At 45.0% G+C, this 14,377-nt stretch overlaps 1 protein-coding gene and 1 long non-coding RNA gene across 2 annotated transcripts in view; one reads left to right on the forward strand and one right to left on the reverse strand.

The window, feature by feature from the left end:
• The window catches only part of LOC126926643 (homeobox protein abdominal-B), a 95,818-nt gene that overhangs the window by 53,978 nt on the left and 27,463 nt on the right, over positions 1–14,377 (forward strand). The window lies entirely within an intron of this gene.
• The window catches only part of LOC126926694 (uncharacterized), a 54,117-nt gene continuing 46,637 nt past the window's right edge, over positions 6,898–14,377 (reverse strand). Inside the window, exons 3-7 of the long non-coding RNA XR_007714782.1 lie at positions 11,290–11,680; positions 11,081–11,205; positions 10,785–11,002; positions 9,418–10,385; positions 6,898–9,339 (exon numbers count right to left, since the gene is read on the reverse strand). This is a non-coding gene — a long non-coding RNA (uncharacterized LOC126926694). The remainder of the gene's footprint in view (positions 9,340–9,417; positions 10,386–10,784; positions 11,003–11,080; positions 11,206–11,289; positions 11,681–14,377) is intronic.

Genomic DNA, 14,377 nt, shown 5'->3' on the forward strand with positions numbered 1-14,377 from the left:
CTCCTAGGATGGATTTAATGCGATCCAGCGGGGCTTTGTTTTATCATCGGCTATCAGCGGCTATATTTCAGCGAGGTTAGCCGTATGATCTTCATTAGGGCCCCGGAATTCCCGCCACGAAAAGGCAATTTCATTAAACGCGGCCGAAAGAAAACCGTATGTGTAGGAACTATCAACGCGTACAGTTCGTTCCGGTCCCTCTGCTTTTACGATCGGCCGATGGTGCGCGCATGTTCAGCGTTATTTTACTCCTTTTCACGCACGCACCGCACACGCCATCCTGTTCCACGTGCACGCGCGGCCATGCCCCTGAAACTTCGCGAATCAACCGTCCAATAGATGGATAGTTTTACGCAAAAGCTCAATCAAAGTTTCCCGCTAATTATGTTCCTTTGTGTCTGCCGTTTCGACTTTACCTTCTCTTCTTGTCTTTTGAAATTTATGAAATAAACGTACAAGAACCTTGTTCCTGGAGTCCATGGAGTATGAGTCCATGGTTAGAGCCGTATGACTGACGGTAAACTTGTCTATTCATTGGGAAGAATTACGCCTTAACCGTTAGTCGTACTATTCGTAGAGATGTCACTTTCCACGATTCATATAGACCATCTTCAGATACGTATTTACAAAATAATCAAATTTGGCGAATTACAATATCGGCGAGTCGCATGGTTAACTTGATTCAAATAAGTCTACTTTACACTGTCTATAATTTCCAAGATAAAATCTTTCCTCCTCGACGTGTACTCGCAAAATTTCACGATCTCGATAATTTCGATCGTTATTTCACCAATTGCATACTAACTTCGGAGCCGATCGGCGAGACCTTGATCGACGAAGCAGAATTTCGAACCCACAGAAAACTCTGGCAATCCGTTGGTCCAAAGTCTGGTGCCCGGTACGAGAATAAAGACGCGATACAGCAACGTTGCAACCGGGTAGACTAGATAAAATACAAAATTTATGGAAAACGAGGGGAAGAGAAAGGTGAACGTTGCAGGTCGGAGAAGCGAGATGGAATCAGAGGGAGAGGACCAGCCTGTAAACTGGCGAACCGGCCAGCACTCCCTCGACCGACGCTCGGAGGAGCTCCCAGATGAATTTGAATAAAAATGGGACGCGTGACGAGATGGAATAGCCAAGGGGCGCAGGAGTAGGGGGATGAAGGTTGGAGAAGGAGACAGAGAGTGTTCCAGGGGTGGTCGAATGGGTAGGCGGTTACGGCGCGTTGTGTTTCTGTTTGTACGAGAAAAATGGATATTCCGATGTACACCGTTGCCATGTATGACTAACGTGTTTTTACAACGTTGGTTTATGTCGTCGCGATGAAAACACCGATTCGGACCAAGCTGACTCTTCTCTTACCTTTTTGTATTATTTGCCGACAGCGAGCTTTACTTTCTATCCGTTGTATAGATAGATGGAAGAGGTCCGACAAGTTCGTCGAACATTCTCCGCTATCGCATCGACAAAAATTCTATATCGTTCGATTTCCTTCTCTTTTTTACGGACACCCGATTCCTACACGATAGTTTCATTCGAACAGCAACGGAATAGAGCAACGCCTTCATCGACGCGGGTGGTGGTCTAATTTGCTCGTAACAAAGTAGATTGGAATTTTCTACAAATTTCGATACAAGTCGAACGCGCGTTACCGCTTCGATGGATCGCGTACAATGCCTGCTGCGTAACTACGAAGGAGAATTTGCCGTTTTTTCGAAGCTTTTCTAATTTTCCTTTTATTTATACGACGCTTGGTTCTGGTCACCGCGAATTTGACCGTGTGCGGGCGTGTGTCGTCGCAAAAACTTATCGATTTCTCGTTTTTATATCGTTCGATAAAAGGCACGCGCTATACCGTTTCGATTTTATCGTGAACGGGTTGTCCGATCGAGGAGGTCATGGGAAACGTGTTCAAAGATGGAAACGATTTTGCGGCGCGCGTTGAGAAGCATGGCCGCCGTCGGACTATGGCGTTCTCCCGCTTTCGATCCGTTCGTTCCTCTCTCGGTTCTACCTCCTTCGGCTGTTCCTTTCACTCGACATCCCCACTTCGGGCAATCACGATTTGGTGCGAACCTACGAGCGTGCACCAGGGAATCCAGAACCCAGCCCAGGCCCGACCTAACCTGATCAACAGCCTCGTACAGCAGTACCTGTAACGCTGGATCCTGTCCAACTTATTCTTCGGCCAATTCCCTTACCGAGCTACGCGTCTTTTAAGCTTTCCGAGGGAAACTGCTTGGTTTCTCTCGGATTCGATAAAAGTTGCACGAATCACAGCCAACTCACGTATTCGTGGAACCTGCAAACATCTTATTCCTTGGAACAAACGAAACATCGTTTGTCTATGACGGAGACTCGGCCTATGGCCACGGTAGATGCGCGTTTTGACAGATACGTCGAAGAAACGAGGTATTTATATACTGGCTATGGAAAGTATCGAGACACGTCCTTATTTTCCAACGACGCGGTATAATAAAATATTTTTATTTTCGCGGTATGAAAGTCTCGCGGTCGTACGAGATCACGCAACTCAGACACCAAATCGTATGACGTTTAACGACATATTGGCACTCAATCGATCGGTATGCAAACGTTACGGTGTGTCGATACTCTTCGTAGCCGCTGTATACAGACTCTTACAAGCGTACGCATCTCTGTCTTTGGGTGTTTCGTTCGTCGGAACACGCATCCACTGCGACCATCGCTTTCCACTTTATGCAGGACTCTATATTCCATAGAATGGTATAGTCGTATCGGAATTGAGAAAGCAGGATCGATGGGAAGAAGGCGTTCGTGAAACGCGATGCCAACGCGGAGAAATAGAAACGTTTCGGCCAAAGGAGAGACACATGTGCGAGAGAACGATCACGGTGTTACCGGGTTGCCCACGCACGCTGCAAGCCGAGCCAGCCATTTTGAATTCCAGCAGGCTTTCTGCAGCGGCCGAGTCGGAAAGGGAGGGAGCCTGCGGATACGGTGTCCTCGTCTTATTTTTCAGATGTCAAAGGACCGAGGCCACGAGGCAATATTGTTGATACTTGATGTTGCAGCTATATTCGAGGGCTCGACTGCTGCGCGCTCTTCTTGGCGGGAGAGCCGTTTTCTTTTCTCCCGTCGATTCTTTTTCTACCAGCTTGCTTCGCGCTTTCCTCCGATCTTCTTCCCAGACTTCTCCGCTCTTTGTCCTCCTCCAATTCCTCGAATCGTGGCTTTGAAATCCAACCAAGTAGCTACTGGCTCGAAGAAGACTCGTCGCTCGATGACCGATCCACTCGATACGATAATTCCTTTCCCGAGATTATCAAAGTTTCTATCAAAGGCGAAGGCATATCATATTTACAGGAGCGGAAATCAAAGCCCGGCTGACCGAAACTGTGCTTTGTCCATGTAGAAATTTGGTTACTCCGAGCAAAGTCGAAGATCGAATTTTAAGACGTGGAAGTTTAGCCGAAGTAACTCTATCCCGTCCTCTTAACTTCTGATTCCGTGATCGTAGAAAACAAACGATAAGAACCCGGTTAACAGGTCGATGGAAGCCGCCTCGTTTACCGAGTCCCTAAATATCTGTTGTTTTACGATCAAGAAAACGCTGCTAGATGACAGAGATTCAGAGACGAGCATAAACGTAGAGACGCGTTTAATCGTGCCGCATACGGAGGATGCTGGATCGTTTCCCGTTAGCCTCGATAATGTAATGGCAGCTAGATGCACGGATGTGAGAAAGAGAGAGCTTTGGACGCGTCTAGAGCACAGCGTCGCCAGAGGTGTCGGATATCTTCCACTTAATGGCGGCTGCGATTTGGCGGAGATAGAGAGCAGCCCGAGTACGAAAGCTCGCCGCTCGCGCTCGTCCACTTAATCAACCGTACGAGCCGCAATATTCATAACTTACGGGGTATAATGTCGTAAAGTTTATCCCACGTCCGTGTTTTTACGCAACGACCTCGAATTTATTCGAATTCCCCGTGCTTCTTCGGCCACCATTTTCTGCACGAACCGCGCGCGTATTCCGCTTCCACGCAGCGACTCTTTATCGCGAGCTGTGGCCTCTCGCGCTTTCCACGGTACGATTGGTTAGTCCTTCCTCTCCTTTTCTCTTCATCTTCGCTCCTTAATGTCGTTTCTCTTGTTTCTTCCATGGTTTCGTGTCTAATAAGCCGCGGAATTTATTTTCCTCGCGACGAACCTTCCTCGCCGTGCTGAGCTTATTACGCGTCTCGCGTCTTCCACCGGTTCGTTTATCAGAGCCGTTCGAATTTTTCCTCCTTCGGCTTCCTCCGTCCACCACCTCGCTCGATCCTCGATACTCGTAATTTTTCGTTCGCGTAATTTATCGTCCTTCCAATATTAATATCGCTGGAACCTGTGTCTAAAAGAGATCTTCGGGAATCGATCGACCGAAGCGTCAAGGTTATCTCCGTATCGATATACTCCATAGGGTAGTTTTCCTAACCCTTGTAAATTTCAATCTGCTGCCTCCCCCTCCTCCCCGGTTTCTTTCTTCAGAACGACCCTACTTCGTGGAACTTTCCTATTTCGTCCTTGGAGAGATCCTCGCGAACAGATGCCATCATTCAGGCCATAGATTCTCCTAGCGAAACCAGACGATTCTTCCAGTTCTTTTCTACGAACTCGCCGTCAGAATAACGAATTCTAGTCCATTTAGTGAAAAATTACGAGAGGAACGAAGCCAATAATCTTTAAACACATCTATATCTTAACACCGTTGCTCCAATATTTTTTAATAATATTTTTCGCACTCGTCGTTAACGATTCTTTCGCTTCTCGCAATTTCTTTGAAACTATAATGATCGGCGAAGAAGAGGAAATCGAGTCGAGGGTGGTCCGAAGAACGTAGGATTAATACGTACAAATTATCGTCGCACAGCGTTTTTCTTTTTTTCGATACCAAACAACGCCTTGCCGGGATTGTCTTGAAATAAAAGTTCCTGCAAGCAGACTCGTCAGCAGTCATCCATGGTTCCGTTCATCCTCCATGAGGTGGAGGATGTTCGGAAAAAACGGGGGCGGTGCGAAGATCGTCGGAGAGGCTCGGGGTCTGGTGGAAATCGCACGGCTGCCACGAGGGGCCGTGTGTTCCCGACCGTCGACTGATTATTTACTCAACGAGAATAGACTTCTATATCAACTTCCTATGTTTGGGATCGCGCGCGCGCGCGCATAAAACCGGCGGATCGACCGGCCGATCTGTAAACGTTGAATTTTACGAGCGACGACAAGTTTACGCGAATCGCTCGTTACCCGCGCAACTTCTCGGCTCATCCTCGCGATACGATCGAAGGAAAACGCCGACTATCTCTTTATCTGACAAACTTCGGAGATTTCCTATCGATATCGTCCGTTTTCTATCGTACAGCTACTAGGAACTAATTCGATGTATCTCTAATTGATTTGTAATTGTAAATGTGATTTCCAATTTTATATACAAGTCTTATCGGCTGTCGTTGCGTTTACGAGTTACAGAGATATATAACTTTTTAAGATCGATATCGTACGATATCCACGGTATAGCGAATAAATTAAATTAAACTCGACACGAATCCGCGTAAAGAGATCGATTTAATTTCTACGATTAAAATTCTCGATAGAACGATAGGGTTACGCGTGGATTACAGAGGATCACGGAGGATCTGCTTGGAATTACAAATGAGATAAACGGGGGGTAGAAAGCTTTCCGTGCGCGCGTTGTAAATATACAGAATTTACGTTCATGCAGCGTGCTTAAGGTTGATTTACACTGGACAGGGTATAAGGCAGAGCGCAGCGTATATACCACTATCGTCGCTGGACGCGTTGCGAAGGAGATTAGAAATATTTGGGAGCGTTCCATTTAAACGGAGGGCTCACCGATGGCTGACCGAAAAACGCTAGAGTGTCGTGCATTGGACAGTTAGTCGCGAGGTCAATTAACGGGGGGAATACCAACGTTTAACGATCGTAAGGATTTTAGATGCTTGACATTAGCTCGATTAACGTGGACGTTCGATTTAAGCGCGCAGAGAACGACGAGGGAGGCCAACGTGGAAATCCCGATCTCTCGCGGAGTTGTAAAAACAAAATTCAACGAGGTTACAGCTGTGAGATGTTCGGAGAAACAAAAGTTGGCACGACGGCTTGAAAACCACTGTTTCAGCTGGTCGAGCGCCGGATGCTTCTAACTCGAAGCTACGTCTCGTACTCGGCCGTAATTGATCGCGAAATTAACTCCGAGCCAGATGCCAGTTCCTCGAAAGAGCCAACCGCATTATCAGCGACAATTATCGCGCTGAGAATTCTTCCACCTGTTTTTCTTACCGTGTTAAGGGAACCTATTATCGTCGAGTTTCAAACTTTGCGGCTCTAACCATGATCGTTCTGGCGTTTAACCGGTTTAACTTTGACGAATTATAATTTGACGTAAAAATAGAAAAAATATCGTATGAATATATAAAAGTATCTTTGTCTATAAGGTATCGACAGGAAAATTGGATTTCTTTCCTTCTTCGCCTCTTTTGTTTGTCTTTTCTAGAAGCCTCGTTTATTTGCTTCTCTCGAAGAACATTTATGCGTCCGCCTATTTTCTTCGCCGGGAAAATAACTTTTCATCTTCGTGGAACACAGGCCTTTTATTTATATTACCTCACCCTTGGCCGTCGCAATACGGGTAATGAAATGGGGTTGTTTTCTTTCGGCCGACCTTATCGACCCACCCTTCCCTGCCTTATCGATTCTTGGCTAACGACCTTTGACGTGCTTCGTACGATGGCGCTACGATCGAATCCCAGCTTCGAACCCTCCCTTTCGCTCTGCTCTCGCCACCCCGTAGTATCGAAGATATACAATCCAATAATTTACCTTTTTTTTATTTAGCTCGAAAAACACAAACCTTTATAGTTTATTCTGCATTAAGCGAAACCTTCGCTCCTTGTTCTTCGAACGCACAAAGAATATAAAGAATATAAAAGTTATGGATAAAATACATTTCCCCAAAATACTTTCATTTACTTAATCTATTGCCCCTCGAGGGGACTATCCGTTCAGGGCGACAAATCTAACGTTCTAATCTCGATAAAATATTTTCGGAAGGTGACAAAAGTATTACGCCTAGACACAGGCGTATAACAGGCAAGGAGAAAAGGAAATATAATAAATCGCCCTGTATTAAACAAACGACCTAATTGATGAACGGTCGTAATCAGAGTATAGCTATATCTTATTAAAACGAGACGTAAGAAGGAAAACGAAGTAGGATCGATGATATCGCAGGATCGAGCTGGCTTCGCGAGATTCCATCAACGTTGAACGAATCGTAATTCGAGCGAACGCGCGTCGACACGGTTGAGATTCAGCGGTGCATATAGGTACACGCGGTTCGCAATCGCGTCGTTCATCTTTTATGCCCCGACTTCCATCTCCGTTCCATTTACCTTTCAGAAAAGATTTCATCGCGGATCTCCATCCATTTTCCGTAACAATGATTCCGCCCTTTGCCCCTTCCCATCCAACCGATCCCTTCTTTCGTCCCGTAGCCAGTTCCAATGACTCGGCTACGTTCCCATCTTCCTCGCTTCGACTAACTTACCGGCGGAAAAAATGCAAAGTAGCCGATCTCAAGGTTATTTATCGCCTGCCCTATCCTTCTCCGCTTCTACCTTAAATCTTAACCCCTTGGCGCGCTTTCGTATAATTACGTCGTTCCGGACGAGGCACGTTTTTCCCATTTAAATCTGCTTGCGTTTGACGGCGGATTTTTGTAATTCCATTCGCAATTGCATCGTCGAGCGAAATACCTAGTTGTATTATTTTATAACGTTCTCAATTATTTCGTAAACACAGAAAAAACAGAGTTCTTTCGCGGCTATTGTTATTATTAATTCAAGCTAATATTAAAAATTAACACGAAAGGGACAGAGTAGAATCCCCGATGCTATTCGCCGTTTCATCCTACGAGCCTCTCTTCCTCCGAAGCTCCTCGATCGTTCGTTAAACGATGTATCGCTTGTACAGTTATGACATATGGTAATTTATTTGCTTTGATAATGGGTATCGCATAGAAACGTTCGTTTATCGAAAACTATAGCGATAAATATATCGTCGTGGCCATGATAAAATATAGCCAAACGTTACCTATTTTGCGATAAAGGCGAAGGGCATCGAATGCAACAAGTGCGAAGATACGACACTCCCTGCGCTCGTGATCTCTGCCGATAATCCTGCAAACATTTCATCGACCACACAGCCTTGCAAAAGACCATACTCCTCGATAGCGTTTCGAAGAACCGGATACTCCGCAAAGTACCTTCGTAAGAATTCTTCTCAGCGTGCATATCGTACAGCAAGCACGCGACGATGTCTCTTCGCTTAACCAAACCTTATTCCGTCAATCCGAGATAAGTTTGCCTAGATAATTTGACATTTTCCGAACTACATAAATCACACGTGTACTTTACAAGGAACCCACGTTCTGCCTGCCCGTCTCTTTTTCTTTTTTTTTTTTTTTTTTTAAGAGTCAGGGTTTCGTTTTACGATGAACGATCTCTCGAAGGATACAAAACGGGCGGTCGAGTGATCGAAGAGCTCCTTCTCCGCGTTTCTTAGTCGCGTCTGGAGTTTTATCGAATATGGTCGATCGAAGCGAGCAGAGACCAATAACGCGAGACGTTTTCAAGCGGTCGACACCCGAATTCGAGGAGTCGCGCGTTCGTCTTGGACGTTTCACACCCTTTGGAAACGCAACTAATCGTCTCTGTCCCTGTCGTTGCAGTTATCTCCAACCTGGAAATTCGTTTACGTAACGAAAGAACGTTTACGCGGTTCCTCGAACGTTTTCAAAGTTCCTAGGATTATTTTTAAACGACCGTGAGATGATTAATTAAGAGAAGCTGAATTCCGTTGTACGAAGGCGAGGAATTTCCGACGAGAGATAAACGTCAAATTAGTTAAGATGTCTCGAGAATTAAGAATCGAAATTAATGTCAACGAATGAAATTCTTCGATATCTTCTGTATAATGATGAACTCTGCTCAATATTTATGAGATTAAATTACGTGATATAAAATATTTTCTCCACGTCGGTGTATATATTTTTAACAACCATAGATACGTACGTATTTTCGTTGAGATTTAGAATTCGACGTTTCATTCAACGGTTGCTCGTCAGTTTTACTTTTATGAATTAAATTCGATGGAAAATTAAACGAGTTCTCTTTCTCTCGGCGGCTGGACGTTCGTATTTCGTATTTCAGGCGCACTATCTATTCTCTGATCCGTCTGCGGCGACTACGATCGAGTAAACTTTCGCGAGCGGTACAGCTGAACGGCAAATGTAGCGATCTAAACACAAATTCCTGGTATGTAAACGCAGGCTTTTCTACGGTCTGATGCAACGAATTCCGTATATAAAAAGCCTACCGTCGAATTGTCGACGATCAAGCGTTTACCGGGGCCTGAAAAAAGTTTCTCTCAAGTTTAAAAAATGTTATAACGAAATTCGTAAATGCGCCTTGTGCGACAATTTGCAGTAACCAGTGACGTAACGAATTGGAAATTTCGAGGAAAAATTTCTCCTTCGTTATCCGATCCAATCTTTGCATCTAAAATAAAGTTGCTTAAAAATTGTTTGAAACAATTGTACGGATTAAAACTGTATAGGTAAATTGTACGTATCGGACGTCATATCCATTTCTCGACGTAAATGGAAACGGTGGGACGAAGAAACAGAAGAGAAGCGAAGTAGCTGGCGTGCTGGCATAAAATAAAGTCTTATCTAAATTCTTGGACGGATTGCGAGGTGAGATACAGAGGAAAAAGGAAAAAGGGGCGGACGTCTGGAAAGTAGACATTTTACTTCCAAGATGGACGAGCGTTGGAAAGGGGAAACTACGAACGAGAAAACAGAGGGTAAAGCTGGATGGATTGAGATAGAATAAGAGAAAGATAGGAGAGGGGATGGAGGATGGAAGGAGATCCGCAGGAGTTGGGCGAGATAGCTAGGGTGGAACTGGCTGACTCTCATTAAGTTAAATTGTCTCTGAGGATGAGCTTCCTTAATTACTTAGCCCGGCTCGCCATCCTGCTGCCTCCCCTCGTCCGATGTCTCGCCTTTTATTCGCGCATACCGGCGCGGATACAAATTTTATTCGCCGGACTGGATCCTCGTACGCGCTCTTCGTCGAATGCCTTCTCGCTGGTCCGCAAATACCTGAGGTCGAATCGCAATTAAGAAGGAATGAAAATTCACGGACGTGCTTTTTGGGAGGTCGTTCCACCTTCGTGTTTTTTTCTCTTTTTCTTTTTGCTTACGATTTATGCTCGTTATTTTCTGTAGAATTTATTTTAAAAAACGTTCTCTCCTTTTGAAAATTCCTTGTTACGACAATCTAAAAAAAAAAAAAAAAAAACAAAGAGGAAAAGAGAAAGAAGATAGAAAGACAAAGTTTGGACAGTTACTAAAGAAGATACTAGAATTATTCTTCGTTATTTTTTGGTCGATGAGATTGGATGCACCGGATCTTAGTTTCAACGCGGAGGAAAGGGGATGCGGCAGGGCGAGGCAAAAGAGGAGAAGAAAGAGCTGGAGGTTGGGGAATGAGCAGCAGACGGAGGTAGGGAGGTTTGATAAGAGGTGGAAACGCGGAGACGAGGAAGGAGAGCTGCCTCTAAATATGCTAATACCCTCGACGCAGGGTAATGAGTTCCTCGCGCCACCACGATTCGCCGGACTGCTATGCATATATATTCAGCCATAAACACAACTTAGATCACTATATGTAACGTACCAACCGCCGTAGGGTGCACGACTTATTGGTTGCTCGACGATATTTTCTCCTTCTTTTTTGTTCCCGCGACAAAGCGTCGTGGAATCCTCTTTGCGATTTGCCTTTGACAACAAAGGGGAGCAGCAAAATATTCGTTTTGTTACGATACCGAGAATCGTGTTTTATCCAAGGCGTTAAGTCGTAACTCCGTCGTTGGTAGGTTGCGGCAGATGTTGATACTGAAATTGAAGAAAAATTTAATGGTTAACACGATTGAAATTAACTCTCGATCGAAAAGTAGTCCCGCAGTTGCTTACCAAAGTCTCTACCCATGTAATCGATCTTTTGGTCGAGTTTTTGAAAAGTATTTCACGAAAAATGGAAATCCGCTTCGAAGAAATCACGGGTGAAACATCGAGGAGCATAAACGGACTCAGCTTGCCTACGAAGGGTTAAAAATTCGTTTGAATTGTAAGGAATTATTCGCGATATATTGCATGCAGACGTTGTTAGATACCGGACTTACAATGTTCGTATGTAGCTAGTAAAGTAATGTCCATGCGATCGATTTCGGAAATCGATCCGTGGGTCACGTCCACGAAAATTGTAGGGGCTTGAAAGCGGATCACGTAATTTCCGCAGACTTTTAGTTCTGTTCCTATATCCGGGCCGCCATCTGTCCCTCATGCCTAGTCGTCCATCCCATTTTCAATTTCCACCACGTTCCTCGTTTCCTGCTTCTGGCCTAGCCGAACTCGCTTTCGTCATAGTGGAAGCTCGTTCTATCGACTCTGCCGGAGATAACTGCTTTATGGTCGTTTATACAGCCTCCAAGGACGAACAACGAACATTCCGTTCACGGAAAGGAAAAATTGCCGCTTAATAGGCCCCGATTCATCGAGCCTGTCCTTTTAGTCCTGTCGAACAATTAAAATTTGTAAAATTCGTAAACCTGTACAGGAACAGATGGTATCGTTCAAAAGAAAGAACTTTATGGCGTATTTACGGTATAGTTGCAATTCAAATTTATTTCGTTTCTTTGAAACTGCTCGTACTTGTCCAGCAAGACACAAGTATACGTATCTTCGATTTAACTAAATTTCGATCTAGGCACGGCACATTTCAATTTGAGAATCGGTTGGTCGAAAGCGACGCGACCATCGATCGCCCGGTTCATCGACTACAAAGAGATTCTATTTCCAAAGCGTATGAGGAAAGATCTGAAGCGATGGTAAATTCGAAACGTCGCCTCGACTTTCAACGCGAAACGAAGTTGGCTAGGACGAAAGCGAATCGCAAACCGCGCCAAGTCCGCGATCGAGAAAAGGTTGACGCTGAAGCGAGGATCGAGTAATCTAGGCCACGCATCTACCGGCTTAATGGAGGTTAAGGAGGAATAAATCCGTGAGCGACGGAACGAAGAAGTCAGGGACACGAGGTGGCGCGTGGCCCGTGCCACGACGATGGATCACGATGCCCCGGGAAAAACTAGACTAGGCGTTTTTATGGGCCATCAAATTACGCCGACCACCTCATAAAATGTTTAAGCGGGCTTCTGTGCAAGACATTCAACCAGTGACTGGGCTAATGTCCTTTGGCAAAAGTGCATCTTTCCGTTTTCTACCTGCTACGTGTCCTTTGCGTCGATTCGCTTTTGTCGTATGGCTTTATTCCATCGCTTTGACATTTTCTTCCATTTCTGTGTACTTTGACGAATTACAGTCTGGCACGTCAAAATCTACGGATACTGTTACGGAAAATTGAGGAAAATCCTTGCGTATGTATGCATAGGATGCTGAGCAAGGAAAAAGACAATCGGTATCCCAAAAAATACTTTCTACGGACAAAACGTACACAGCCTTGTCTATTGTATTGCGAGACTATTAATAGAAACAAGTCATAAAAGGAAAATCGACCTTTAACGATGCCAGTACGAAGGGATGTGTAAATACAATTCTTGTATTGGGAAGAGGATTAAGGTGTATTAGAAGAAACGAATCGGTTCCACGACGATAAACATGTAAACTTATGTATCGTAATAAATAATACGGATTATCCCTAAACAGAGAGCACTCCAACGCGTATTACAGTTAGTGTCCCATTTTCTCTTGTTCGTTCAATATGCTTACCGCTTGATTCACGAACCCGAGTCTCTTCTCGAGGTACGCGTTGCATCGATAATCGACGACACGGCGAGAACGAAGAAACGAACGAGGCGGCGGACGCTTTTACGAACTGCTACGTGATGGTCGAGGGCCATCACTGGCAACGCGCCGCCATTAAACGCGCCAGAAGAAATCGGGAAGTCGTTCCGCGAAGCGGTACCAGTTTGTCAAGTTCCGTGGACATTGAAATAGAGACATCAGCGCGGCCAATGAATCCGGCAGTAACAAAGAGAACCAGCGACGAGAAGAAGGGACAGAAATGGTTGAAGAAAGATAGAAACGAGGGAATGGCCGGGAAAAGAGGGGCTCGTGGGTGGAAGACAAGTCTCTCACTTGACTTTTGCTAATCCAGTGTCCGCGAGGTTGTGAATGAACGCATAAACGACAACGGCCTGCGTGAGCAACGGCGCCGTTAATATCGCGTGACAAGAATAAACGTCGGCCATAATTCAATATTGTAATTATACCCTCGTAACAGGCTTTATCGTGCCGATTAATATGCGTCGTTAAAGTAATTGCCAGTAGCGCGGACTACTCTCGCACCTATAATAGCCCGTTTAGCCATCTTAGACGCGGACATAGAGGATTGTGACACGCGATTCCCAATTTGCGGACGTTCTTCGCAGTTGTAACGCCGATTAATCGATTCGAACAGAGAGGCATTCGCGCGTGCTGCACGCACCCGGAACGTCTTTATTTACAACCAGTTATATATTTCGTTCGTGGCCTTCTTAACGTCCTCTTGTACGTACGCAGACTCGCGAACGTATTTGGTCGCTTGTAGAAAACTTTTCTGCGAATATCTACAGCAGGATATAAGGCGAGACGGGAATTTTCTTCAGTTGCAGAATTCGCATGTTCTTTATTCGCGAAAGATCGAGGCGAATCCTATCGCAAAGCCAATTAGATCGCCAATTAGATATTTCCAGTTTATAGTTGTTACGTCGCTGTTGTTTCAAGTCGTTGATACGATTTGCCGAGGTCCACCCTATTCTTTCGACAAGCATGTTTAATGGGCGTAAGTTGCAAATGAGTATCACATAGCTGACTGTGTCTAGAGGTTGAAAGAATCTCGGCACTTTGATAACTTTATATAGTATCGTTTGAATCGAGCTATAGGCGACTGTCGACGATCGTCTCGAAAATCGGAAAGTCTTCGGAGTCACGAGATCCGAATAATTCTGCGGTTTTTCCAAGGCAAACGAGAGATTTCCGAAAGAGAGAAAAAGAAGACGCTTATCGTTGATTAATCACGATCGTCGACTCTTTACCTTGTTACTCGTGAAATCGACTACTTTGTCGGACGGTTAATGGGACACCGTGCCAGTTTCACGCCTGTTCGTGGAAAAGGCGGTCGTGGAGCGAAGAAGGCTGGGCGGATCGCCGTTTCGAAAATGTCGCATCGAAAGAAATTTATCTTTATAGAAATTCTTTTCAGCCCGTCGACAA

Source organism: Bombus affinis, chromosome 18 (assembly GCF_024516045.1).
Source record: "Bombus affinis isolate iyBomAffi1 chromosome 18, iyBomAffi1.2, whole genome shotgun sequence".
In the NCBI taxonomy this organism is placed as follows: domain Eukaryota; kingdom Metazoa; phylum Arthropoda; class Insecta; order Hymenoptera; family Apidae; genus Bombus; species Bombus affinis.